The sequence below is a fragment of the Dermacentor albipictus genome, unplaced genomic scaffold, assembly GCF_038994185.2.
Source record: "Dermacentor albipictus isolate Rhodes 1998 colony unplaced genomic scaffold, USDA_Dalb.pri_finalv2 scaffold_14, whole genome shotgun sequence".
Taxonomy (NCBI): Eukaryota; Metazoa; Arthropoda; class Arachnida; order Ixodida; family Ixodidae; genus Dermacentor; species Dermacentor albipictus.
This window is the reverse complement of record NW_027225568.1, coordinates 13541245-13546511: the sequence shown is the minus strand read 5'-3', so window position 1 is coordinate 13546511 and position 5267 is coordinate 13541245. Positions and strand designations below refer to the sequence as shown.

Sequence of the window (5267 nt, the reverse complement as noted above, 5' to 3'; positions counted from 1 at the left end):
GTTGGAAAGTTTCTTGGCCAGCGTTGGCAGGAAACCACTGTCGGAGGCAGTTATCCTCGGCGCATGGCCGGACACTGCAACTTCAATGCGTGCAACTAAAGTGTTGTTGAAGTTTCTGCAGGACACCAAGCTCGACGAGCTGCTCTAGCAAGGCAACTGTCTCATATGCATAAGCACTCACCACTTCTTTTATCATCATCATTCATCCCAGCCATTTCACTCCCCTTCCTTATTCCCCAGTGCAGAATAGAAGACTAGAGCGCACTAGCTCAGGTTGACCTCTCTGTCTTTCCTGTCAATAAATTATATTCCATTAACTTGAAGCCCATATGTGACTTGATATAAACGACGCCTGGCGCGAACGCGCCCAAGACGCTCATAGCATTTTCTTTCGTGCGTTCACGACAGGCGTAATTTAAATCAAGTCAAGCGCGGGCTTCATGTTAAGGTGCAGTTCTGAATATGGGTGTTAGCCAATAGGATTTTTACGTAATGCTTCATTGATGAATTAATTCGCAAAACACTCAGTCATCAATCAGCTGAATATATGCAAAAGTATTGCGAAAGCTGGCACCTACCTCATCAATTTTAACATGGAGTCCATGTCCTTGACCTTGGCGTGATCTCGCCTGAAGATCTTGGCACGTGGGCAGTTCTCGAATGTATAAATGTCGCCGTACTGCTCCACTATGGGAAGTTGTTCAGTGATGGCGAAGATGTCGGGGAAATAGCTGAAAGATGGATAATATTTGAATGGCAACACTTTGGGATCGCGTCCAGACGTAGTCTTGCACATTTTTGCCTTACTAATTGCGTATACTGCGCCAGTAGAAAACAGTCTGGTTGTTGCCATGACTGAATGCTTCAGGGAATTTGGATAGTGTTTTGTTTTCTTTCGTTTATCAATCAATGAAGTTTCCAACTCTCATGAGCAATCGCGGCTCCGAGCTCACTAGGCCGAATTCCATTTAATCGATTCACGGTAGCTTGCTGTAAATTAAACGCGGAGTGAAAATGCTTAGCGCTCGCATTAAAACATTGGGCATAGAGGCCTGAGAATTATCTTGGTTGAAGGTATTTGTGCCGTATTGGAGACTATTTTTGATGCCTTTTTCTGCTTGCTTGAGCAATTGATGCATATGTAGACATTCACTTACGCGATATTGTAGCTTGCCCAGTACCTATTGTCACGGAGTTCCTGGCTAATATCTTTCTTTCTTGTGTACATTCTGTAAAAGATATAGGTGAAATCACGGTTGAAGTTTCAATAGCGGCATTAATTAGAACAAAGTGGTTTGCAGCAGAAACCAATGTAAAAGATCAGTGGTGTCGACGTTCGATACATGTGCGGTGATGCATAACAACTCGTGGGCCCTCACTTCAGGCGTATCAGATCCCACGATATCCTGACTAACGACGTACTATCGATACATCTGTGAACTTAAGGGAATGTGACTTAGATTTCATCAGGAGGTTCGGTTGAACCTATGTGTAGTTGATAGAGCAATGCATAGGCGCATGCTTACATTATTGTATTGCATATATATTGGTTTTTATTAAAAATAAACATAATATGTAAGTCAAGATACGTCCAGTCTGCTCCCATTGTCCTTTCATGACGTGTTCGATAGTGCAAGAGTTTATCTGTCTGTCACAGCAATTATGCGACCAATGAAAATGAACAAATTCTGCCACAAGCTGGCAGAAATTTGCGGTAACCGGACTGAACAACTTGAAAATTCTTGTCGACAATCTCAAACTGCCGCATTTTGTTCTGGGTCTTAGCTGATACGCCTTATACCTTAAATCCTTCATAACAGAAATAAACACAGACATACTAGTGTTGAGTACTGCAAAAAAAAAAAAAAATAAGAACCTGCTCGATAACCGTGATATAGTCCAGAAACATTTGACCCGCACTTGTTTCGGTGTTACTGTGGGGGTTGGCAACGAGGCGACCGCAGCAACATTTATTTCAGTATCCCACTGAGGCAAGAGCCCCTGACAGACACGCTACCTCAGCGTAAGAGCTGGCAACGTTCTCAGCTCACGCTTTATGTCATCGCTCTTCAGCTGGAGACGCTGCTGCTGACGGCATCGCCACTACAGCCGAGGCGCCCGCTTCGTTGCGCAGCGCGAGAAAGCAGTTCCAAGTTCGGAGCGCGTGGTTATCGGCGCTGTTTACGCCACTGATCAACACTGAGGACACCGAGGTGATGCATTGTAGCACACGATGAAAGCTAGAACTTTTGTGATGCATTGTGACTGCATTTGTACACCCAAGCAAATCACCCAGCCTTCACCGGTGCCACAAAAGGCACTGGCTGCCATGCGGTCCGATTATGCCGTTTGAATTGTTGAGCCCTGTGCATGGTAGGCAAAATGGTCACTTATAAACACGTACGTTTATCGCTTTTCTTGGAAAGTCCAAGTTAGTATCGGAGGGCTTTCGGGGTCGCAGAATTACTTTGGCGGCCACTGCATTACCATTAATCCTATTCGCATTCGATTCCGTTAAGGAAAAGAAAAGCACTATCACACAGGCCAGCATACAGTGTTTCTTTTTCGAGATCAAACTGAAACTGTCATGCACGTGATACTTCGGGTGTTGAGATCGTTGTCGCCCTATCAACGTGCTCAGAAAAACTTCATTAGAAGCTTCACTAAAGGCTTGTTATTCATGTCGAGCCCTTTAGGTCCTCTCACTGTGAGCAGGTATTTTTTTTTTCTTGGAGTAAAAATAGTTTTTGTCCTCAACTTCAGGTGATGCACCACGCATCATGTATTATGGGATTTGCTTAGTATTGCTCGTTAGAGTGATGTAATCATCGGTCCTTCCTTTTTCTGAAATCATCGTTAAGCGAAACATTCTTAGCGTCCTGCCCGGGGTGTGGCGTTCGTCGTTTTCACGCCGGGTATATTTGTGCATATACGTATATACGAGCCTCATATGAATATTCTACTTAACCACGTGGGGGCCTATAACGAAAAACTATTCCAATATCTTTTTAGTCCAATCTCCTGACGTGAAATTTACGTAACCACCGACGCAAGCATCGGGCGGTGACCCGCAGCGTTGCCTGAACAGCCCAATCAAACGCTCTTCTCGTTAATAGAAGGTCACCTTTGTTTTCCTTCAAAACGAATAACATTGCCTACATCGAGCGGTTTTTCTTGTCTAATTGGCTACCAGGAGACGAGGAGCACGCTCAAGTGGAGAGGGTTTCGATGGGACCGAGCCAGCGCACTGAAAATATATAACCGGATGAAGAGGGAGGTGCCAGCTTCTGCGATTGGTCCACTTTGCCTTACTTAGCTTGCGGTGGCATGTCAAAAATCTCGGTGGCGTGCAACGGCAGTGAAAAATGCCGCTAAAACGGATCCTCAGTGACGAAGACTTGGCAGAGTGATGTCATATACGTGCGGAAAGGGCTCGATAACGTTATATTGCCGCGCTTATTATACGAAAATAAACCCATGCTCTCTGGCAGGTGCGAGTAGCCAGTGCCTGAGCGATTGGCGGCAGCCATCTTGTATTCCTTTCGGAACGGGGCAGTCTCCGAATATTCAGAAAAAAATTCAGTTTTGTTCGGCATATTAATGCATCTTCAACGCATACAAGTCACTTTGACGGGCCGAGTTTTTGCGGTATTGTGAGGTTGCGTGACAGACAGGTGAAGTGGGTACTGCCCGAAACGTTTTTACAAAAAGCAGAGAGTTAATGGCGAGAAGGCATCGTATCAGAAATAATGATTTTTCTTTTGTTCGGTCGAATCATACATAGTCAGTGTGTACACGTCATGTCAGATTGGGAGCAATCATGGTTTTTGTGACGTCGCATGACAGACAGGCGAAGGGAGGGTGGTCCAAAAAAGCTTGTGACCGATCGCGGAGGGTTGGTTGCAGAATTGGAATAGAAAAGTTTGGAATAGCTTTACGTTATAGCGCCCTTGGTATGATCCGCTGGGTAGTATGCCTGAATAGACAAGTTTGGCTTCTGGGTGTGTGCAACTGGTTATGTGCCTCTGGGTATGTGAACACATTAGGCTAATCCCTCAGAATGAGTAACGTAACGTTTTGGGCGTGTTGGTAGGACATGATGAGGCTTATAGAGCATGAAAAAATGAGGGAAGAAAGACATGGTACACGCAGGCACTGACTGCAGCACTGGCTGTTTGAATCTCTAGCCACCAACGCACTTTTGTACGCGTGGCACTTAGCACCTCTAGATGTAAAATACGATATGCCTATTGACGGAAGTAAGACGGAAGCATCAAATGTTTATTCTATGACGAACATATCTACTGGAAGTATATGCCGCGTGGCAACAAGCCACTGCTCCCAAATCAGTTCGCGCACTCAAAATTGTCAAGAGAGGAATTGCGAGGGCATGCCTGTCCAATGCATTATGTAAGTCCCTGAGCGGATGACTGTAAGCTTCAATGACCAGATTATCCGTCGTTGGTTGGTGGGTTATCCCGCGCATCTACTTGGCGTTGCAGAGGGTGTTCGGAATACAAATTCGTTTACAAAGGCTTCCGCCAGCCTGACTCCGGTCGATCTGAAGAAAGTTGTGGTGATCCCGTACATCCAAGGCTTATCGCACCGATAAAAAAAAACGAAAAAAAAGGTCAGCGTGCTAATGTCAAATTAGTGGTTTCCGCTCCGACAAAATTGCAATGTCTGTGCGGATAAACCAGGCATGGCGTACCTGAAAAGCCGGTGTGCAAACAGAAGAATCAGAACAGGTTCGTCGATTGCGCCGAAGCAGTAGTGTAGAACCTCCCATTATCATGCGGTAAGAATTATGTGGGGCAAAACGGAAGGGGTCTCAATAAGTGTTTAAAGGAACAGGAACACCGCTATAAATTAAAGGAAAAGCGGGGAGGGTTCTTCGAAGCGCGCTGCAGACACTGTAGGAATTCCGTTGTGAATGCAAGTGATGATGAACGTACCACGTACGTTCCCGTATATCAAGACGGCTCCATTGTTGGCAGCAGCTGCGGTCAGTTAACTCGCAAAATTATCCAGCCAAAGTGATTGATATGTTAGGCGATAACATCGTTTCAAAACCATCAATCGCCCTTTCGTTTAAAGAGTTACCCTATCTGCGTAGAGATAGGTGAGCCTTGCAAACCACGCACTTGTGACAATTCCTGTTGTTGCCTATATACAGGGTAGCAGAATGCCTTGTTGGGCAAGTTGGTTCATTGTAAGATTGAAAGATTGAAAGATGAAATTGAAAGATTGGTTGCGCTTTGTAGACG

The 5267-nt window shown here is 45.2% G+C and overlaps 1 long non-coding RNA gene across 1 annotated transcript; it reads right to left on the bottom strand.

The window, feature by feature from the left end:
• Positions 1 to 625: 625 nt before the first annotated feature.
• Positions 626 to 4829, bottom strand: LOC139051802 (uncharacterized). Its single transcript, XR_011509552.1, has 3 exons — positions 4712 to 4829; positions 1158 to 1229; positions 626 to 731 (listed from the first exon to the last, which is right to left on the bottom strand). It is a non-coding gene; the product is annotated as an uncharacterized lncRNA (long non-coding RNA).
• Between the last annotated feature and the right edge of the window lie 438 nt (positions 4830 to 5267).